We start from the raw sequence: 24,023 nt of genomic DNA, 5'->3' as shown, positions 1-24,023 counted from the left end.
GCGGGTTTCGGGGGGGATTAAGAGATCAACCGAAGGACTTATATCCATGCATATAAGATTAACCAATGGGCACAAGACACCGGCGGGGGGGAGGGGGGGGTCAGGGGATGGGGGAATGTCAAGGGGGGGAAAAGGAGACATATGTAATATTCTTTGTAATACTTTAAGAAATAAAAATTATGAAAAAAAAATTAACTGCCCTAACCAGTTTGGCTCAGTGGATAGAGCATCAGCCTGTGGACTCAAGGGTCCCAGGTTCTATTCCAGTCAAGGGCATGTACCTTGGTTGCGGGCACATCCCCAGTAGGGAGTGGGCAGGAGGCAGCTGATCAATGTTTCTCTCTCATCGATGTTTGTAACTATCTCTCTCCCTTCCTCTCTGTAAAAAATCAATGAAATATATATATATAAAAATTAACTGAAAATGGATCAATTATCCTATATAATAAGAGAGAAATATGCTAATTAGCCATATGTGCTAATTAGTCACAACCAGTCAGGTGCTTAATAGTCACGACCAGTCAGGCGCGGCCCAGGAGCAGCCTCCAGTGGAAGTGGCCACCGGTTGGGCAGATGCGTGTTTCCCAGCGCTGCCCAGACCGGAAGCCACCCTGGCCAAAGGTCACGAACAGGCACACTGTGCTGCCTGGCCTAGGAGCGGCCCCTGGCAGAAATGGCCACTTGTGAGGCCATCATGATCCTGCGCTCCGGTTCCTGAATGCCAGGCGGAAATGCCAGAACTTCAGCAAACAGGCCACCAAGATCCTAAATGAGTATTTCTATTCCCACCTGAGTAACCCGTATCCCAGTGAGGAGGCTAAGGAGAAGCTCTCCAAGAAGTGTGGCATCACCAGCTCTCAGGTCTCCAACTGGTTTGGCAACAAGCAGATTTTCTATAAGAAAAATATCGGAAAGTTTCAAGAGGAGGCAAACATCTATGCCATCAAGACCGCAGTGTCTGTCAGCCAGGAGGGCCACAGCCGCACCAGCTCCCTGACACCCCCTTCCTCTGCAGGCTCTGGCGGTTCTTTCAATCTTTCAGGATCCGGAGACATGTTTCTGGGGATGCCCGGGCTCAACAGAGATTCCTACCCTGCTTCCCAGATGGAATCACTCGACACTCGATGGGCCCAGGGGGCTACGGAGATAACCTCAGGAAGGCCAGATGAGCAGCCCTCAGGAAATGAGGGCAAATGGCAGCTGGAAGGAGGCTGTGACCCCATCCTCAGTGATGTCCCCAACAGAAGGACCAGGGAGCGTTCATTCTGACACTTCCAACTGATCTCATCCTTCAGGGCCACAGGTGGGGGCTCACGAGGTGACTCCTGATGAAAGGACAAAGGCATCCAGAGGACAAGCCCCAGACACAGGAGAAGCACAAGATGGAAAGGGCAAATGGGGGTCACCCTACCCGAGCCGATTCAGTGCTAGGGTTGCTGACTACATGGCAAGGAGAAGGGGGTCCCCTAAGGGGAAGGTAGAGTCTGTCTCCCCTTTTTCCCCTTCTTTTCAATCTTTTTCTCTCCCCATATCTTACACAGAAACACACCCAGAACCCTATCTTCCAGATCCTCTCTCTCTCTCATAGATACATACACAACTATTGTTTCTCTATAGACATATATACATTCTCTCTCTCTCTCAGACAGGTATATGACTATTCTGTTTCTCTCTCTCTTCTCTCTCTCTCTCTCTCTCTCTCTCTCTCTCTCTCTCTCTTTTCACCCATTCTCTCTCCCCCACCCCTTACCTGCTCTGGGATCTGTGGAGATGCCAGCCTTGCCCTACATACCACAGATGCCAAAAATGGGGACATAACTTCTGGACTCCCAGATTGGAGAGGGTGCAGGTCGGGTTGAGGGTTCTGCCCCGACCCCCACACAAATTTCATGCACCGGGCCTCTAGTTTAAATATAAGAGCTAAGCCCTGACTAGGAAACTCAGTTGGTCAGAGTGTCGTCCCAATTCACCAAGGTTGCTGGTTTGATCCCTGGTCAGGGCACAAACAAGAATCAACCAATGAATGCATAAATAAGTGGAACAAATCAGTACTTCTCTCTCTCTCTCTCTCTCTCTCTCTCTCTCTCTCTCTCTCTTTCTCTCTCAAAATCAAACAAGAAATAAATATAAGAGTTAAAACCATAAAATCCTTAGAAGAAAACTTAGGAGTAAATACTGTATAACCAAAACTAAATTGGAGTTACTTATGTTGGTGACAAAATGGAGTTGACCAAGATAAGCACATTAAAGAAACTTAACCTTGCCTAATGTAAGTTTCAGGATTTATAGCTCTTCTCAAAAATCAGGACAGGATGCCAGCTAAGCCCCACACACCAAGTCTGTTCATGCCATCTTTGGACTTTCTGTTCTTTGAACTCAGCTACATTGATACAAATAAAGAAGAAGACTACTAGGAAAACAGTAAGTGGAAAAAGCCAAACACCTTCCACATTTACCCTTTAGTCTATTAGCAACTTGAAAGTTATTGCTCCTTAGTCTTGAGATTCCAGGTTTGTAGGTAAAAACTTGTAATAAACTCCTTTCTGCTTTGTTTTATTCAGTGTGAAGAGTGGGTTTTTGAAAAATTTGGATTTGGGAATGGATTCTTAAGTATGACAAAATAGGACGAGCCACAGGAGAGAGAAAAAATAGATGAATTAGAACATCAAAAATGAAAACGTTTGTGCATCAAAAGGAATTAGCAAGAAAATGAAAAGATAACCTACAGAATCGGGGGCATTGGATATTTGTGAGTCATATATCTGATAAGGATCTAGCATGCATATATGTAAAGAAGTCATAACTTAACAAAAAGACAAACAACCCAATTTAAAAATGGGCAACAGACTTGAGTAGATAGTTCTCCAAAGAAGATATACTAATGCAAACAAGGACATGAAAAGATGTGCAACATTAAGGAAATGCAAATCAAAATCACAATGAAATATTTTATACCTACTATGATGGCTATGAAAATAATAATTTTCAAAGCAAGTGTTGGGGAGAATGTGGAGAAATTGGAACTGCAGTACAATTCTATTAGCATGTAAAATGTCTCCATCACTGTGGAAAGAGTGTATTGATTCTTCAGATATTTAAGCAATTCCACCTCTAGGTACTTATTAACCAGCAGTCTCTTCTTCACTAAACTTTAGCCATGCTTCTCTAAGCCAGCATCCACCGTGTGGGACCTGCATCAACCAGTGGTAGCAAGAACTGATACCTTGATATCTGTTCACTCTCAACATCTGATCAAATTCTTCATCCCCTCCCCCCACATTCTTGGAATCTGAAAAGCCTGATCTGTTTTGAGTCAGAATTCTGTCAAGTATGTTTATCCAGAATGCCCCCTTACTCCTGATATTTCCTTTTAGGAAATTTCCATCCATTTACCCCACCCTGTTCCTTGGTTCTAAATTCCCCACTTGCCCATGATGTATTTGGAATTGAGTCTGGTTCTATACTGAGGTCTCTCTTCCCCTAATTGCAATAGTTCCTGAATGAGATAAAGTCTTTACCACTTAAACAACTGGCAGGCTCTAATTTTCTTTCTTTTTTTAAATTATTGTTTAAGGTACTACATGTCTCCTTTTTTCCTGATTGACCCTCCCCCCAGGCCACTCCCACCTCAGAGGATAAGCCCCCACCGCCCTGGTGTCTGTGTCCATTAGTTACACTAATATGCATGCAAACAAGTCCATTGGTTGATCTCTAACCCCCCCTCCCCTGTCTTCCCTCTGAGGTTGGACTGTTTGTTCACTGTTACCTTGTCTCTGGATCTATTTTTGTTCATCAGTTTATGTTGCTCATATCCCACATATGAGTGAGATCATGTGATATTTATCTTTCTAAACCTGGTTTATTTCACTTAGCATAATGCTCTCCAGTTCCATCCATGCTGTTGCAACTGGTAAAAGTTCCTTCTTTTTTATAGCAGCATAGTATTATTCCATTGTGTAGATGTACCACAGTTTTCTAATCCACTCATCTGCTGATGGGCACTTAGGCTGTTTCCAAATCTTAGCTATTGTAAATTGTGCTGCTATGAACATAGGGGTGCATATATCCTTTCTATTTGGTGTTTCTGGTTTCTTGGGATATATTCCTGGAAGTGGGATTACTGGAGCAAATGGGATTTGAATTGTTAACTTTCTGAGGAAATTCCATACTGTCTTCCACAGTGGCTGCACCACTCTGCATTCCCACCAGCAGTGCACGAGGGTTCCTTTTTCTCCACATCCTCACCAGTACTTGTTGTTTGTTGATTTGTTGATGAAAGCCATTCTAACAGGTGTGAGATGGTACCTCATTGTTATTTTGATTTGCATCTTTCTGATGATTAGTGACTTTGAGCATGTTTCCATATGTCTCTTGGCCTTCTGTATTTCCTCTTTTGAAAAGTGTTTATTTAGGTCCTTTGCCCATTTTTTGATTGGATTGTTTATCTTCCTTTTGTTAAGTTGTGTGAGTTCCCTGTAAATGTTGGAGATTAAACCCTTATCTGAAATAGCATTGGAAAATAAGTTCTCCCATGCAGTGGGCTTTCTTGTTGTTTTGTTGATGGTTTATTTTGCTGTGCAGCTTTTTATTTTGATGTAGTCCCATTTGTTTATTTTCTCCGTAATTTCCATTGTCCTAGGAGCTGTTTGGTAAAGATATTGCTATGACATATGTCTGACATTTTGCTGCTTATGGAGTCTTCTAAGATTTTTATGGTTTCCTGTCTTACATTTAAATCCTTTAACCATTTTGACTTTGTTTTTATGTATGGTGTAAGTTGGTGATCTAGGTTCATTTTTTTCCATGTATCTGACAAATTTCATAGCACCATTTATTGAAGTGACTTATGCTCTTGCCTCCTTTGTCAAATATTAATTGAGCATAATGGCTTCGGTTTATTTCTGGGTTTTCTGTTCTGTTCCATTGGTCTATATGTCTGTTGCTGTGCCAGTACCAGGCAGTTTTGAGAACCATGGCTTTGTAGTACAGCCTGATATCTGGTATTGATCCCTCAAACTTTGTTCTTCTTTCTCAGGATTGCTATGGCTATTCAGAGTCTTTGTTCATTGCAGATGAATTTTTGGACAGTTTGTTCTAGGTCTGTGAAATATGCCATTGGTATTTTTTAAATTAAATCTTTATTGTTCAGATTATTACAGTTGTTCCTTTTTTTTCACCCCCATAGCTCCCCTCCACTGGGTTACCACCCCACGCTCTGTCCTCCCCCCACTGTCCTCATCCATAGGTGTATGATTTTTCTCCAGTCTCTTCCTGCACCCCCTATACCCCTTTCCCCCTGAGAATTGCCAGTCCACTCCTTTTCTAGGCCCCTGATTCTGTTATATTCACGGGTTTATTCTGTTCCTCAGATTTTTTATTCACTTGATTTTTTGATACATTTGTTGATAGATATGTACTTGTTGTTCATAATTTTTCTCTTTACCTTTTTCTTCTTCTTCCTCTTCTTAAAGAATACCTTTCAGCATTTCATATAATACTGATTTGGTGGTGATGAACTCCTTTAGCGTTTTTTTTTTAATCTGTGAAGCTCTTTATCTGACCTTCAATTCTGAATGATAGCTTTGTTGGGTAAAGTAATCTTGGTTGTAGGTTCTTGCTATTCATCACTTTGAATATTTCTTGTCACTCCCTTCTGGCCTGCATAGCTTCTGTTGAGAAATCAGCTAACAGTCGTATGGGTACTCCCTTGTAGGTAACTGACTGTCTTTCTCTTGCTGCTTTTAAGATTCTCTCTTTGTCTTTTGCCCTTGGCATTTTAATTATGATGTGTCTTGGTGTGGTCCTCTTTGGATTCCTTTTGTTTGGGGTTCTCTGTGCATCCTGGACTTGTAAGGCTATTTCTTTCACCAGGTAGAGGAAGTTTTCTGTCATTATTTCTTCAAATAGGTTTTCAATATCTTGCTCTCTCTCTTCTTCTGGCACCCCCATAATTCAGATGTTGGTGCGCTTGAAGTTGTCCCAGAGGCTCCTTACACTATCTTCATATTTTTGGATTCTTTTTTCTTTTTGCTTTTCAGGTTGGGTGTTTTTTGCTTCTTCGTATTTCAAATCTTTGAGTTGATTCTTGTGATCCTCTAGTCTGCTGGTGGAACTCTGTATAATATTCTTTATTTCAATCAGTGTATGCTTAATTTCTAGTTGGTCCTTTTTCATATCCTCGAGGGTCTCACTAGATTTACTGAGGGTCTTACTAAATTTATCGTCGTTTTCTAGAAAATTCTTGAAAATCCTTATAACCGTGGTTTTGAACACTATATCCAGAAGTTTGCTTTCCTCCATTTCTGTCATTTGTGACCTGTTTCTTTGTCTCTGCATTTTGGCTGCTTCCCTGTGTTGATAGGGTGGCTTTCTGTGCTAGGTGTCCCATAGGACCCAGTAGCTCAGCCTTCCCAGTTACCTGAGGAGGACACTCTTGGTGCACCCCTCTGTGGGCTTTGTGCACAGTCTTGTAGTTAAGCCTTGATTGTTGTAGGTATTACTGGGAGGAATTGACCTCCAGGCCAATTGGCTGTGAGAATCAGCTGTGTCTGCAGTGGGAGAACTTCTGTGCTGGAGACACCCTTCTGGGGCAAGACTTGCTTCAGTTGGGCTTTGGTGCTCACTGAGTCTGCCCCCTGAGTGTGTCCCTTATGGATCTGAGGAGTTGTAATCTGGATGGTCCCACTCTGACCACTGGGTACACTGGCACTTGGATCTCTAAGGAGGTGCTAATTTAGCCTCTGCCTGAGGCTACCCAGCAGGAGCTATGGAGAGATCTGCAGATTCCTCTTCCTTGTTTGGGATTTGGAGGTGCCCAGATGAGGCCCAGCTGTGAAGCAATGCAAGCTGCTGTGGGGTCTTGGGCCTTCTTTTGGATGTTCTGTGTCTCTCTGACCCAGCTGCAGTTTGTTAGGTAATTTTCAGATTGCAAAGGGCCAGGGCATTCATATGCAAAAGCCTCTGCACACAGCTTGGGTGGGGCGGGGTCTCAGGGAATCAACAGGGCAGGAAAACAGCTATGGCTGTTCCTCAGTCCTGCCCTAAGAGGCTCCAGTGGGTCTCAGTGTCCCATGGTAATTGCTGCAAGCACCTCTGAGAGAAAACTGCCCTCAAGTTCCGCCCACTGCCAGACAGTTCAGTTTCTCCTCGTATGAGTCTGGGTCCCCAGAGACTCACCCAGAACTGGAGTTCAGAGTGGGAGCGTGTGTCTCCCTCCTGATTGAAAAAGATAGCGTGTCCTCAGTTGCCAGCCCTTTCTACGTGCGCGCCTCTGTACCTCTGCACTTTACTTCCGCACCTCCTCTGAGTCTCAGTGTGCTTTTCTCTTACCTTCTAGTTGTAGAATTTCCACTCAGGTAGCCTTCCTGTGGTTCTGGATGATGTCCTTTTTGTCTTTTAGTTGTATTTTTGAAGTGGTTGTGTGAGGCAACAATTTCTGGTGTTTACCTATGCCGCCATCTTGGTTTCTCCTGCCATTGGTATTTTAATAGGAGTTGCATTGAATCTATAAATTGCTTTGGGTAGTATGGACATTTTAATGATGTTGATTCTAGAAATCCATGATCACATTATGTTATTCCATTTGTTTATGTCTTCCTCTATCTCTTTTCTCAATGTGTTGTAGTTTTCCAAGTAGAGGTCTTTTACCTCCTTAGTTAAGTTTATTCCTAGATATCTTAAATTTCTTGGTGCAGTGGTAAATGAGATTGTTTTTTCAGTTTCTTTTTCTTGAGTTCATTATTGGCGTATAAAAAGAGCCATAGATTTCTGGGTGTTAATTTTGTATCCTGCTCCATTGCCAAATTCATTTATTAAATCTAATAGTTTTTTTTATGGAGTCTTTGGGGTTTTCTATGTACAGTATCATGTCATCTGCGAATAATGACAGCTTTACTTATTCTTTTCCAATTGGGATGCCTTTTATTTCTTCTTCTTGTCTGATCACTCTGACTAACATTTCTAGTACTATATCAAACAGGAGTGGTGAAAGTGGGCATCCCTGTCTTGTTCCTGTTCTTAGGGGAAATGAATTAAATTTTTAGCTCATGGAGTATGATGTTGACTGTAGGTTTGTTATATAAGGCTTTCATGTTGCGGTATGATCCCTCTATTCCCACTTTGCTGAGAGTTTTTATCAAGAAGGGGTGTCAGATTTTGTCAAATGTTTTTTCTACATTGATTGATATGATTATGTGATTTTAGTCTCTCAGTTTGTTTATGTATCATGTTTATTGATTTGCGGATATTGAACCATCCTTGCATCCCCAGAATAAATCCCACTTGATCATGGTGAATGATCTTTCTAATGTAATGCTGGATCCGATTTGCTAGAATTTTGTTGATTTTAGCATCTATGTTCATCAAGGATATTGGCCTGTAGGTTTCTTTCTTTGTGGTGTCTTCATCTAGTTTTGGAATTAGAGTAATTCTGGCTTCACAGAAAGATCTTGGAAGTGTCTTCCTCTTGAATGTTTTGGAATAGTCCAAGGATGATAAGGTTAGTTCTTCTTTGAATGTTTGGTAGAACTCCCTTGTAAAGCTGACTGGACCAGGGCTTTTGTTTGCTGGAAGATTTTTATTACTGCTTCAATTTCTTCAGTAGTTATTGGCCTATTCAGGTTTTTTGATTGTTCCTGATTGAGTTTTGGAAGTATTTTTCTAAGAATATGTCCATTACATTTAGGTTGTCCAGTTTGTGGTGATAGCATTATTCATAGTAGTATTTTTTCATAATCTCTTGTGTCTGTGGGGTCAGTTGTTACTTCACCCCTTTGATTTCTGATTTTTTAAATTTGGGTCCTCTCTCTACTTCTTGGTGAGCCTGGCTGGAGGTTCATCAATTTTCTTTATCCTTTCAAAGAACCAGCTCATGGTTTTATTGATCTTTTGATTTGTTGTTGTTCTTTTGGTTTGTTTGTTTTTGTCTTTTTTTTTTTTTTGCTTAAAGTATTACAAAGGTATTACATATGTGTCCATTTTATCCCCCCGCCCTAGACAGTCCCCTAGCCTCCCCTATCCCCCAGTGTCTTATGTCCATTGGTTATGATTATATGCATGCATACAAGTCCTTTAGTTGATCTCTTATCCCCCTGCCTCCTGCCCCCCAACCCTCCCCGGCCTTCCCGCTGCAGTTTGACAATCTGTTTGAGGCAGCTATGCCTCTGTATCTATTATTGTTCAAAAGTTTATAATGGTCTCTAGTATCCATGAATGAGTGAGATCATGTGGTATGTTTCCTTCATTGACTGGCTTATTTCACTTAGCATAATGGTCTCCAGTTCCGTCCATGACGTTGCAAATGGTAAGAGTTCCTTCCTTTTTAGAGCAGCATAGTATTCCATCGTGTAGATGTACCACTGTTTTCTAATCCATTCATCTACTGATGGGCACTTAGGCTGTTTCCAGATCTTAGCTATGGTGAATTGTGCTGCTATGAACATAGGGGTGCATATATCCTTTCTGATTGGTGTTTCTGGTTTCTTGGGATATATTCCTAGAAGTGGGATCACAGGGTCAAATGGGAGTTCCATTTTCAGTTTTTTGAGGAAACTCCGTACTGTCTTCCATAGTGGCTGCACCAGTCTGCATTCCCACCAGCAGTGCAGGAGTGTTCCTTTTTCTCCACATCCTCTCCAGCACTTGTCGTTTGTTGATTTGTTGATGATAGCCAGTCTGACAGGTGTGAGATGGTACCTCATTGTTGTTTTGATTTGCATCTCTCGGATGATTAGTGACTTTGAGCATGTTTTCATATGTCTCTTGGCTTTCTGAATGTCCTCTTTTGAAAGGTGTCTATTTAGGTCCTTTGCCCATTTTTTGATTGGATTGTTTATCTTCCTTTTGTTGAGTTGTATGAGTTCCCTATAAATTTTGGAGATTAGGCCCTTATCAGATATGACATTGGCAAATATGTTTCCCCCCACAGTGGGTTTTCTCGTTGTTTTGTTGATGGTTTCTTTTGCTGTGCAGAAGCTTTTTATTTTGATGTAGTCCCATTTGTTCATTTTCTCTTTAGTTTCAAGTGCCCTAGGAGCTGTATCAGTGAAGAAATTGCTTCGGCATATGTCTGAGATTTTGTTGCCTTTGGATTCTTCTAGAATTTTTATGGTTTCCTGTCGTACATTTAAGTCCTTTATCCATTTTGAGTTTATTTTTGTGTATGGTGTAAGTTGGTGGTCTAGTTTCATTTTCTTGCATATACCTGTCCAATTTTCCTAACACCATTTATTGAAGAGACTCTCTTGGCTCCATTGTATGTTCTTGCCTCCTTTGTCAAATATTAATTGAGCATATTGGTTCGGGCCGATTTCTGGGGTCTCTATTCTATTCCATTGATCTATATGCCTGTTCTTGTGCCAGTACCAGGCAGTTTTGAGAACAGTGGCTTTGTAATACAACTTGATATCTGGTATTGAGATCCCACCTACTTTGTTCTTTTTCAGGATTGCTGAAGCTATTCGGGGTCTTTTTTTATTCCAGATGAATTTATGGAGAGTTCGTTCTAGATCTGTGAAGTATGCCGTTGGTATTTTAAGGGGAAGTGCGTTGAATTTATAGATTGCTTTGGGTAGTATGGACATTTTAATGATGTTGATTCTACCAATCCATGAACACGGTATGTTCTTCCATCTGTTTATGTCTTCCTCTATATCTTTTTTCAATGTCCTGTAGTTTTCTGAGTAGAGGTCTTTTACCTCTTTAGTTAAGTTTATGCCTAGGTAGCTTAATTTTTTTGATGCGATGGTAAACGGGGTTGTTTTTATAATCTCTCTTTCTGAAAGTTCACTATTGGTGTATAGAAATGCCTCAGATTTCTTGGGGTTAATTTTGTATCCTGCTACCTTGCCAAATTCATGTACTAAGTCTAGAAGCTTTTTGATGGAGTCTCTAGGGTTTTGTATGTATAATATCATGTCGTCTGCAAATAAGGACAGTTTTACTTCCTCTTTTCCAATTTGGATGCCTTTTATTTCTTATTCTTGCCGAATTGCAATGGCTAACACTTCCAGTACTATGTTGAACAGGAGTGGTGAGAGGGGGCATCCCTGTCTTGTTCCTGTTCTTAGGGGAAATGGTGTTAGTTTTTGCCCATTGAGTATGATGTTGGCTGTGGGCCTGTCATATATGGCTTTTATTATGTTGAGGTATGATCCTTCTACTCCCACCTTGCTGAGAGTTTTTTCAAAAATGGGTGTTGAATTTTATCAAATGCTTTTTCTGCATCAATTGATATGACTATGTGGTTTTTTTCTTTCAATTTATTTATGTGATGTATCACATTTATTGATTTGCGGATATTGTACCATCCTTGCATCCCTGGGATAAATCCTACTTGGTCATGGTGTATGATCTTTCTGATGTACTGCTGGATCTGATTTGCTAAGATCTTGTTGAGGATTTTGGCATCTATGTTCATGAGGGATATTGGCCTGTAATTCTCTTTCATTGTGTTGTCTTTACCTGGTTTTGGTATTAGGGTGATGCTGGCTTCATAGAATGAGCTTGGAAGTGTTCCTTCCTCTTGAATTTTTTGTAGTAGTCTGAGGAGGATAGGTTTTAGTTCTTCCTTGAATGTTTGGTAAAACTCCCCTGTGAAGCCGTCTGGTCCTGGGCTTTTGTTTGCTGGAAGCTTTTTGATGACTGCTTCAATCTCTTCCATAGTTATTGGCCTGTTGAGATTTTTGGATTCTTCCTGATTGAGTTTTGGAATGTTGTATTTTTCTAGGAATTTTTCCATTTCCTCCATGTTGTCTAGTTTGTTGGAGTAGAGCTGTCCATAGTATTTTTTAACAATCATTTGTATTTCTGTGGGGTCTGTTGTTATTTCGCCTCTATCGTTTCTGATTTTGTTTCTTTGGGTCCTCTCTCTTTGCTTCTTGGTGAGTCTGGCTAGAGGTTTGTCAATCTTGTTTATCCTTTCAAAGAACCAGCTCTTGGTTTCATTGATTTTCTGTATTGTTTTTTTGGTCTCTATGTCATTTATTTCTGCTCTAATCTTTATTATCTCCTTCCTTCTGCTCACTCTGGGCTTTTCTTGTTGCTCTCTTTCTAATTCTTTGAGTTGTAGAGTTAGATGATTTACTACCATTTTTTCTTGTTTTTTGAGATAGGCCTGTAGAGGTATAAACTTCCCTCTCAGGACTGCTTTCATTGTGTCCCATAGGTTTTGGATTGTTGTGTTTTCATTGTCATTAGTTTCCAGGATGTTTTGAATTTCTTCTTTGATTTCATTGGTAATCCAATCAATATTTAATAGCATGCTATTCAGCTTCCAGGTGTTTGAGTATTTTGGGTTGTTTTTATTGTAGTTTATTTCTAATATTATACCATCGTGGTCTGCGAAGACACTTTTTATGATTTCAATCTTCTTGACTTTGGGGATACTTTGCTTGTGACCCAATATATGGTCTATTTTTGTATATGTCTTATGAGCATTTGAGTAGAATGTATATTCCGTGGCATTGGGGTGAAGTGTTCTGAAGATGTCTATTAAGTCCATCTGATCTAGTGAGTCATTTAGGATTGCTGTATCTCTGCTGATTATTTGTCTAGAGGACTTATCCAGTGCTGTCAGTGGTGTATTAAAGTCCCCTACTATGATGGTATTGTTGTTGATCTCTCCTTTGATATATTCCAGGAGTTTTTTTATGAATTTGGGTGCTCCTGCATTGGGTGCATATATGTTTACCAGGGTTATATCTTCTTGTTGTATTGATCCCTTTAGTATTATGAAGTGGCCTTCCTTATCTCTTGTTATGGCCTTCACTTTGAGGTCTATTTTGTCCGATATAAGTATTGCTACCCCAGCTTTCTTTTCCTTTCCATTTGCCTGAAAGATATTTTTCCATCCTTTCACTTTCAGTCTGTGTGAGTCCCTTCTAATGAGGTGGGTTTCTTGTAGACAGCAAATGGATGGGTCATGTTTTTTTATCCATTCAGCCACCCGATGTCTTTTGGTTGGAGCATTTAGTCCGTTTACGTTTAAAGTTATTATTGAAAGGTACTTGTTTGTAGCCATTTCTTTTTTTGTGTGGCTGTTTTCTTTCTGAGCTTTTTATTTCTTCTTTTTATACCAGTCCCTTTAGCATTCCTTGCATTGCTGGCTTGGTGGTGATAAACTCCCTTAGCCTTTTTTTGTCTGTGAATCTTCTTATTTCCCCTTCAAGTTTGAATGATAGCCTTGCTGGATAGAGTATTCTTGGATTCAGTCCTTTGCTTTGCATCACTTTGTAAATTTCCGTCCATTCTTTTCTGGCCTGATGTGTTTCTGTTGAGAAATCATTTGACAATCTAATGGGAGATCCCTTGTATGTAACTTTCCGTCTCTCTCTTGCAGCTTGTAAGATTCTCTCTTTGTCCTGAACATTTGCCATGGTAATTATGATGTGTCTTGGTGTGGGTCTTTTCGGGTTCACCTTGTTTGGGACTCTCTGGGCTTCTGTGACTTTTTTCTTCCCCACCTCAGGGAAGTTTTCTGATATTATTTCTTCTAATAGGTTTTCTAACCCTTGTTCATCCTTCTGTTGTTCTGGTACCCCTATTATTCGTATGTCGTTTCGTTTCATGTTGTCCCAAAGCTCCCTTAGGCTCTCCTCCTGTCTTTTAATTTTTTTCTCCAATTGCAGTACATTTTGGGTGTGTTTTGCTTCCTTGTCTTCTAATTCACTAATTCGGTCCTCCGCTTCTCCTAGTCTACTGTTGATACTTTCAATGGAGTTTTTCATTGCAGCTATATCACTCTTCATTTCTTCTCGCGTCTTACTTAAGTTGTTGATTTTTTCATCTGTTTCTTCTAGCTTCTTCCATATGTTATCGATTTTTTCATCTGTTTCTTCTTGCTTCTTGCAGAGGTTGTCGATTTTTTCCTCCATCCGGTTTATGCACTCTAGGACCCTTATTCTGAATTCTTTTTCTGTCATGTTGCATGCCTCTGTATTACTTAGCTGCTTTTCTGGAGAGTCCTCCTTCTCTTCCCTTTGGGCATTTCTTTGTCTACCCATGTTTGATGTCACTGACATATCTAGACGTTGAGTTGTTCAGTGGTTGCTCCCTTGGTGGCAGTGACTCCTTGGTCTGTGGTTGCTCTTCGGGCAGTTGCGGTAGCAGCTGCTCTTCAGTTGGCAGCAGCTCCTCTGGTGGGTGCTGTTCACAGCTGTGGTGGCTCTTCTGGCTGGTGGGGCGAGGTTTCACGTACAGCTGCTGTTACTCAGCAGAGGGTGTGGTGCTCAGGAGGTTGCTGTTTCTTGGATGTGCTGTGTTGATTTAAAGGCACAAAATACAACACAACAAGGCACCACGTACCAGGCACTATACACAAATATATTCACGATATTAATAACCCCAAATAAAGGTGACCACCTGAATTAAGAGAATTAGGGGATAAGGAAGAAGGAAGAGAAAAAGATAAAAGAGAAAAAAGAAAAGTAGGGACCAAAAAAAGGAGTGAAAAAATGACATTGGGAAAAAGGACGGGGGGGGGGAGGAATAAAAGCGAGAAAAGAAAAGAAAAGAAAAGAAAAGAAAAGAAAAGAAAAGAAAAGAAAAAGAGCGAAAAGAGAGAATGAAGTGGAAGAGGGGAAGAGACTTTTTATATGAGGAGAATACACCTATAGAACAGCCACTAATTCCAACAAATTCCCGCAACAGCTCCCTGGAGGTGAATGCAAACTGGAAACAACCAATAATATAATGATGAAAATAGAATGGAGAACACTAATCCCAAAATAAAATAAAGAGAAAATAAAATGGCACTTTAAAAAATGGTAAAATGGTAGCAGTAATAATACTGGTTAAAAATAAGAAGGTAGTAATTAAAAGGGTAAAATCAGGTGATGGAAAAAGAAGAAAAAAAAAAGAAAAAAAGAAGAAGAAGAAGAAGAAAAAAAAGTTGGTTTCTTAGTTAAAAGGTGAAAAAAAAAATTTGCAGTAGTGAAGGTCCTTCAGTTCTTCTATTCTTCAGTGTGGCTCGCCTTAGACCTGCCAGGTATTCAGGAGAGTGTTGAGTTTCCCTGCGATACACTGTTCCTCTGTGTTGTAAACCACAGTCCTTATTTTAAAGCAGGCCGCATTTGTTTCCCAGACTGCCTTATTTTGTGTTTAGCAAAGAGTCAGTTTGTGGGTCAGCCTCTGGGTGGCAGTGTTCTGGGGTTGGCCTCTGAGGCTATAGGGCCTCTCTGTCCAGTGGAAGTTCACTGCCCAGAGCTGGCTGCATAATAGTTAGTTACCAGCCCTGTGTTGTTGCTGGTATTGAAAATCCCTCTATAGGCCAGACCCTGTTAACTCCCAGGGACTGATCAGATTATTTTAATCCTTGATCTCCTACAGGGTGGAATCTGGGTGTGGCTGTGCTCCTTGCCTGGGGGCTGGGGGGAGGAGTCTCACTCTCTGGAGAGAATGGCTGCCCCAGTCCTGGGCTCAGGGGTGTCTCAGCACTCAATTCGCTGCCACCTCTCCCGGCCCCCCTTCTCTCCTCAGTCTCTCCCCAGATTCCACTCCTACTCACACTCTCCCTCTCTTCAGCACAGGTGAGTGTCTGTATCCGAAATGTCCCATGAACAGGATTCAGTGAAAACAAACAAACAAATGCCGGCCGCGGAAACAGGGAAGGCTTGGTTACTGTAAGCTTCTTCTCTTACCGGGACTGCATGGTCTGGTCAGCTCTTCAGGCTGCCCCCTTTAGGCTCGGTCCTCTCTGATCACAGAACCCAGCTCTCAAGTCCCCTGGGGGCGCCTGGAATCCCGCAGTTCTCCTTTCCCCCGTCAGGGGCTGTGCCTGTCCCAAGGGACGCGGCTTTCTGCCACGCGGTCTCCCTCCGACTCTCTGGGCTCAGAGGTCTGGCAAACTTTCCTGCCCAAATCCCTGGTTTTTTTTTACCTTTCCAGGGGAGTTCTGCTCTTCCCAGCTGCAAACCGTCTCACCAGCTGAGCAATTTCGCCAATTCGGTGTGGGTGTTACTAGTTTCAGCTGCTCACTCCATTTGCTCCGGGACAGGACCTGGGATGGGTCTGCCTATATTGCCGCCATCTTTTCTCTTTCTCTGTTTGTTTTTGTCTTTATGTCATTTATTTCCACTCTGATCTTTATTATTTCCTTCCTTCTGCTCACTCTGGGGTTTCTTGTTGCTTTGTTTCAAATTCTTTGAGTTGTAGGGGTAGATAATTTATTACCATTTTATTTTTTCTTAGGTAGGCCTGTAGAGCTATAAACTTCCCTCTTAAGACTGCTTTCTCTGTGTCCCATAGATTTTGGATTGTTGTGTTTTCATTGTCATTTGTTACCAGGATGCTTTTTATTCATATTTTGATCTCTTTGGTAACCCAATCATTATTTAATAGCATGCTATTTAGCCTCCAAGTGTTTGATTTTTTTTCATTGTTTTTATTGTAGTTGATTTCCAGTTTTATGCCATTGTGGTTTGAGAAGATGCTTGATATGATTTCTATCTTCTTGAATTTTCCTGTGTCCCAATGGTGTGTCATTTAGGATTGATGTTTCTTTGCTGATTTTTTGTTTAGATTTTTTGTTTATCCAGTTGTGTCAATGGGGTACTAAAGTCCCCTACTATGATTGCATTGCTGTCAATCTCTCCATTGATATCTTCCAGAAGTTTTTTTTTTTAATGTATTTGGGTGCTCCTATATTAGGTGCATATATGTTTACTAGCGTTATATCCTCTTGTTAAATTATTCCCTTTAGTATTATGAGGTGGCCTTCCTTATCTCCTGTTATGGCCTTCACTTTGAGGTCTAATTTGTCAGATATAAGTTTTGCTACCCCAGCTTGGTTTTTTTTGTTTGTTTGTTTGTTTTTTCATTTCCATTCACCTGAAATTTTTTTCCATCCCTTCACTATCAGTCTTTGTGATTTTTGTTCTGAGGTAGGTCTCTTGTAGACAGCAGATATGTGGGTCATGTTTTCTTATCCATTCAGCTACCCTATGTCTTTTGATTGGAGCATTTCATCCATTTACATTTAAGGTTATTATTGATAGGTACTTGTTTGGCACCATTTTTATTCTTTATGCCTGTGTTCCTTCTTCCCTTTCTAGTTCTTCTTTTTACAGAAGTTCCTTTAGCATTTCTTGCATTGCTGGCTTGGTGGTAATAAACTCTCTTAGCCCTCTTTTGTCTGTGAAGCTCCTGATTTCACCTTCAATTTTGAATGATACCCTGCTGCGTATAGTATTCTTGGATTCAGTCCCTTGCTTTGCATCACTATGTTTATTTCATCCCATTCCCTTCTGGCTTGATGTGTTTCTGTTGAGTAATCAGTTGATAGTGTAATGGGAGATCCCTTGTAGGTAACTTTCTGTGTTTCTCTGGGAACCTTTCAGATTCTTACTTTGTCGTAGGTGTTTGCCAATTTAATTATTGTGTGTCTTGATGTCAGTCTTTTTGGGTTCATGTTGTTTCGGACTCTGTGATCTTCTTGGACTTTTGGGAGGTTTTTCTTCCCAATATCAGGGAAATTTTCTTTCATTATTTCTTCAAACAGTTTTTATATTCTCTGCTCGGTTTTCTCTCCTTCTGGCAACCTTATTATGCAGATGTTGTTCTGTTTTTTGTTTTCCCAAAGCTCCCTTAGGCTCTCCTCCTGTTTTTTAAGTTTTTTTTTTTTTTTTTCAGTTGCTGCTCTGCTTAGGTGTTTTTTCCTACCTTGTCTTCTAGCTCACTGATGTGGTCCTCAGCTTCTTCTTGTCTACTATTTATGCTTTCTATTGTGTTCTTTATTGCAGCTAAGTCATTCTTAATTTCTTCTTGGTTCTTCATTTCCTCTTGATTCTTACACATGTTGTTGAATTTATCTTCCATCCTTTTCAGTGTCCTATGACCATTGCTCTGAATTCTTTCTCTGATAAATTGCTTGCCTCCATTTTGTTTACTTCCATTTCTGGTGACTCCTCCTTTTCTTTCATCTAGCAGCTGTTTCTTTGTCTCCCCATTTTCACTCCTTTCAGGGCATCTGGTTATGTGGCTCACTGTCTACCATGTTGACCAAAAGGTACAAAATACAACTCGAGAAGACACAACACAGAGGGAATAAAATACAAGTGTTTTCACAACACCAATAACCCCAAATAAGGGTGACCACCAGAGAAAAGAGAATTAAGGAAGAGAAAAGCGTGCAAAAATGATATTGAGAAAATGAAAAAAGGTAAGAGAGAAAAGATAAAGAAGAAAAGAGAAAGGGAAAATTAAAAAAAAATAAATAAACATATATGCTGGGAAACCTCCACAAAACCAACAACTAAACCAAAAAATGCAAACAACAAACTCCCAGAAAAAAAGGAGGGGAGCTGAATCTGAAGAGGCAGTGCTTATTTCTAGAATGTAAGGTAAAGGAATTGAATGAATGGGGGAATAGCCAGGATTCAGTATAGAGGAGATAGAAAGAGAATGAGTGTATAAGAAGAAAAGTAAAAAAGCAAAATACTCAATAAAAAATAATAATTTAAAAATAATAATTAAAAACATATTAAAAATACATATTTATATACATAAAATAACAATAATAATAAATTTTCCCTTTCTTTAATCTATCTATCTATACATTCATCAATTTTTGGAAAAGGAGAATAGAGTAGGGAGCAGATAGGCCTGAGTTGGTGAGTGAAAGTAATTAAGGTATTAGTAGAAGAAGAGAACAAGCTAGGAGAGAAAAAACAAAACCATAAAATAAAAAACAAAAACAAAAACTAACAAATAACCAAAAAACAACACCAATAAGGAAAAAAATTGGCTAGCAAAAAAAGAGAAAAGAGAAGGGTGCATGAACTTGGAGCAGGGGAGAGGAAATTAGATATATGAGAAAGCCAACAGAGATTACTATATAGTAATGCATCAATAGAGCAGATAAAGAATATCAATTTTTAACAAGGAGTAAAAAGAAAGGAGAGCGAAAAACTAAAGCAGGAACATGAAAAGAGAAACAGGATGAAAAAGTGGGAAGTGAGGAAGAAAGGGTTAGCATAAAGGAAAAAATTAGATTAAAATAATGATGATAAAAATAAAAAATAATAATAAATAAAAATAGAATGTAGAACACTAATCTAAATATATATATATATATATATATATATATATATATATATATATATATATATGCCTAAATGACCAGTCGACTGGCTGACTGGCTGACTGGCTGACTGGCTGGTAGCTATGATGTGCACTGACCACCAGGGAGCAGATGCTCAATGCAGGAGCTGCCAAGCATAACAACTTTGCAGAGTGCTCTCTCACACTCTAGGATCCCTCAGGAGATGTTGGACTGCTGGCCTCTGCCGGATCCTCTGTAGGCCAGGCCAAGGGACCCCACTGGTGCACAAATCTTTTATTATTACCACTGGGCCTCTAATGGTAATAATAAAATAATAATAATAATAATAATAATAATAATAATAATAATTAAAATAATACAATAAAGAAAAGAAAATTTTTTTTTAGTTTCTTAAGTAAAAGATAAAAAAAGTGAAGTAGTGAAGTTTGCTTGCTTCAGCTGAGTATTTAATGTCCTGAGGGGCCTGGTCTAAGACCCCTCTCCAGTGTTCTGTCTGCCACATCTCAGCTTCCTGCTAGATAGCCAGCACCATATTGAAGCTCCCAGCGATCCACTGCTCCTCTGCATCAGATGCCACTGCCTTGGTTTCAGCCAGCCAGGACCAATCTGACCACTTTGTTTGTCTGCCTGCTTTAAGTCGTGTTTACACGTGTCTACTTTGACATGGCCTCTAGGTGGCAGTGTTTCTGTATTAGTTTCCTGGACCAAATGACCCCTCAACTCAGTCCAGGAGGGCTCCCTGGGGGTATTTCAAATCTTTGTTTCCCTACCGAGCTCAAGGCTGGGTGCGGCTGCGCTGCTTGGAGGGGCCTGGTCTTCAGGAGAAAAATGTCTGTTCAGGTTTGGAGGGATCAGACTGTCCCAGAGCTGGCTTCCTGATTGCCTCTCCCTATTTTGTTCCCCAGCTTCCACAAAACCACCTTCTGCTGCACTGCAGCCTAGGTGAATGTTTGTAATCGAAAGATTCTGGGGTTAGCAGGTAAAAGCAAGGAAAATATAAAGACAGAGCAATCGCATCACTGTGCATCTCTCCCCCCGCCACACCCACTCCCACCCAGCACTGCACAGCTGGTGAAGAACTTCAGGCTGCCTTTCTGGGCACAGCCTCCTATGGCTGTGGGCTTAGATCTAGAATCCCCCGCTGCCAGCAGCTCTGTGGACACCCTTCCACAGTCGAACACTACACGTGTCCGCAATGTACGTGGACTTGGTGCAGTGCAGTCTCCCTCTGACACTCTATTCCCAGCTGTGCACATTTCTCTCTCTAGCCCAGATCCCCGATCCCCGATCCCACCTCTCTCCAGGTGACCTTTGTTCTTTCTATCCATGGATAGATGGGTTTAATTCGCCAATTCCGGGTGGATATTATTCGATTCAGTTGTTTCTCCTATCTGTTCCGTAAGAAGCCACTGGACCTGTCCACCTATTAGGCTGCCATTTTGTCTCCCTCTGGACAAACTTTTTAGGAGCCTGTGGCCCGGGAGGCTGGAGTCGCGGTGCCTGTGAGTTTGCAGCCAGCAGGTGGTCCCTGGGTGATGTGGCTGTAGGGTCCCAGGAGGTAATTGAGGTCTCCCCAGGTGGAGGTGAAGCTTGGGTCCCAGTCACAGCCACGCTCCCCTTCAAGATGGTGCATTCTCTGCGGCAGAGCCAGCTGCTGTGGGAGAGATTGCAGTGGTAGTAGAGGCTGCCTGGCTAGGGGAACCTGGTCTGCCAGTCCCCAACAGTCCTGCGGAATATAACTGTCCCTCAATCACACATATACACATACCCCACACGTCCATGCACTCCCCTTTCGCTCTCTCACTCACTCACGTTCTTTCTCAATGCTGTCCTGTTGGGTGCCATCTTCCATCTCCCTCTAGTTTTCTTTAATAGAATATACACAAAAGAATTGACACACTTCCACACAAGCATTCATAGCAACACTATTCACAACAGCTCAAAAGTGTAAATAATCCATATGTCCATGAATGGATAGATGGATAAAATTGTGGTATATACATATAGTGGAATAGTATATTATCCATAAAAAGGAATGAAATATTGATACTTGCTACATGGTTGATGAATCTGTAAAACATTATGCTGAGTAAGACACAAAAAGGTCACATATTTCATTTATGTGAACTATCCAGATTAGGTAAAACCATAGAGTCTGAGAGTCTGAAAGGAATTGGTATTTGCTGGGCCCTGGAAGAGGAAAGAAAAGAGAATAACTGCTTAATGGGAATGACAAAAATAATCTGGAACTAGGTAGAGTTGATAGTTGTGCAACATTGTGAATGTACTAAATGCTACTGAATTGTATAGTTCAAAATGCTTCATTTTATGTTCTGTGGATTTCACTTCAATAACATTTTTAAAAAGTTTATAACCCAACAACCAAAGTTGTTTAAAGGTGCAGAATTACAAATATTGCAATGTGTGCTTGTTATTCAGTTTCTGAATTTTACAAACTGTTCAGTGAGGGTTTTTTTTTTCCCCTTCAACATTAAATTCATTGGTGCTTGATATACTATCAAAGGCTACATGGCTTCCTCTAAGACTTCCTTTAAACACCCAGCCTTTAAAACCCTTGACAATGACAGTCCCAGCATGCCCCTCCCATCCCCTTCCCTCTCTCCTTCCCTCACAGCAGTGGTCCTCAAACTTTTTAAACAGGGGGCCAGTTCACTGTCCCTCAGACCGTTGGAGGGCCGCACTATAGTTTAAAAACAAACTATGAACAAATTCCTATGCACACTGCACATATCTTATTTTGAAGTAAAAAAACAAAACGGGAACAAATACAATATTTGTATTTGCATGTGGCCTGCGGGCCGTAGTTTGAGGACCCCTGCCTCACAGGCAAGTATCTCCTAAACTCCAAGGGACCCCATGAGACTTGCAACCAGGAGAGCAAGAGATCAACCAAAGGACTTATATGCAAGCATATAGGCCTAACCAATGGACATGGATAACAGGGGGGTGAGGGCATGAGTGGGGGGTATCGGGGATAACATGGGGATAAGGACACATATGTAATAACTTAATCAATTAAAAAAAAAAGGCTACATGGCTTGGACTAGTAAATGTAGGAATCATATCATTCCCTTTCCATTGGATGGGCTGGGCAACAAAAGCTAGTCCCAAGTTTTTTCACCCTAGAAATTCTACAGGGCACCCTACACCTCAAATAACAGCCATATCCTACTGTTACAGGACAATGAAAAGCTAGCAAAATTCCAGGACAAGTGGTATAGGGAAACTGAGGTAGGAAAATTAAACAAAGCTAAAAAGTTTTGCAGGCTGCTTGTTGCAGGACCTTATCTTAAGGACAAAGGGTTAAAACCTCTCCTAACAGAAGAATGCAGGAGAGAAGGGGAAAGGGAAGGAGGAGAGGAGGAGGAATCTTAATTCAACTAGAGAATACATAATTTCTTTATTTTTATTTTTTGTTAATCCTCACCCAAGGATATTTTTCCATTGATTTTTAGATAGAGTGGAAGAGATGGAGGGAAGGAGAGAGAGACAGACAGACAGACAGATAGAGAGACATCAATGTGAGAGAGCCACATTATTGGTTGCCTCCCGAATGCACTCTGACCTGGGCCTGGGATCAAACCTGCAACTCTGGCACATGCCTTTGACCAAGGATTGAGCATGGGACCCTTCTGTGCACAGGGCCAACATCCTAACCATTAAGCAACATCAGCCAGGGTAAAACATGTAATTTAAATCACTCTAAAACCAACTAAAAGACAGAAGAGAGGAGGGAGGAGGGGGAGGAGTGCAGTCTTTTCTCATCCCACTGTTTAAACAGAGAAGCCAACAGTCTCGAGATTTAATTGCCAAGTGCTTCTCATAAATTGAAAAAGCCATAACAAAGAAAAGGGAGACCTTCAGAGTTAATCTGTACCAGGATATCTAACAGGGGAATTAAAAAAACAAACAAACAGGGAATATAGTCAATAATCTATACTAATAATAGAAGATTATGCAAATTGTCCAGGACACTGTCATCATAACAGTAACGACCAGCAGGCTGCCTGGTGCGACAAGGCTGGCAAGGGGTGTTAGTGAGGGACGACCAAATGATTAAACAGCAGGCTGTGTGGGGCAACCAGACTGGCAGGGGGATTAGTGAGGGACAACCAAACGCAGGCTGTGTGGGGCAACCAGGCTGGCAGGGGGAGCAGTTGGGTGTGACCAGGCCTGTGGGAGGGGCAGTTGGGGGTGACCAGGCCAGCAAGGGGGCAGTTGGGGGCTATCAGGCCAGCAAGCAGAGTCGGTTAGGGGTGATCAGGCTGGCAAGGGGGGAAGTTAGGGGCAATCAGGCAGGCAGGCAGGTGAGCAGTTAGGAGCCAGCAGTCCCGGATTGGAGAGGGTGCAGGCTGGGCTGAGGGGAACCCCCCTGCCCCCATGCATGAATTTCATGCACTGGGCCTCTAGTCCTATATAATAAAAGGGTAGTATGCAAATAGACCAGATGGCAGAACAACCAATCAATCAAAGCGTAATATGCTAATGATATGCTAAGGCTACTCAACTGCTTGCTATGACATGCACTGACCACCAGAGGGCAGATGCTCCGACTGGTAGGTTAGCTTGCTGCTGGGGTTTGGGCAATCTGGACTGAGCAAGATGGGCCAGACAAGCCCTGGAGCCCTCCCTTGGTCCCTCCCTGGCCGGATCATGCACCACTGGAGTCTCTCAGCATGGCCTGTGCCCTCTCACAATCTGGGACCCCTCAGGGGATGTTGCAGATCTAGTTTCAGCCAGATCCCACAGGCCACTCCCCTTGGGAGGGCTACTAGATGCAGGGCTCATGGCTGGTGAGTGCTGCTGCAGCAACGCAAGCCTCTCCCAATAGGGACTGGTTGGGCATGGGTCCACGGTGGGGCCGGGATGAGCAGGAGAGGCAGGTAGGAGCTACAGGTGGCATTGGACTGCAGGTTTCGATCCAGTCCCTGCAGGCCACCCAGAG

General features: G+C 41.5%; 1 pseudogene across 1 annotated transcript; it reads left to right on the top strand.

The window, feature by feature from the left end:
- The first annotated feature begins 673 nt into the window (after positions 1–673).
- On the top strand, positions 674–1,282 carry LOC308513795 (pre-B-cell leukemia transcription factor 2-like; annotated as a pseudogene). Its single transcript has one exon. The product of its transcript is annotated as a pre-B-cell leukemia transcription factor 2-like (transcript).
- Positions 1,283–24,023: the final 22,741 nt, after the last annotated feature.

Source organism: Myotis nattereri, assembly GCF_964212035.1.
Source record: "Myotis nattereri genome assembly, chromosome: 2".
Taxonomy (NCBI): Eukaryota; Metazoa; Chordata; class Mammalia; order Chiroptera; family Vespertilionidae; genus Myotis; species Myotis nattereri.
Note: the sequence above shows the minus strand (reverse complement) of the source record. Positions and strands in the feature narration are given on the sequence as shown.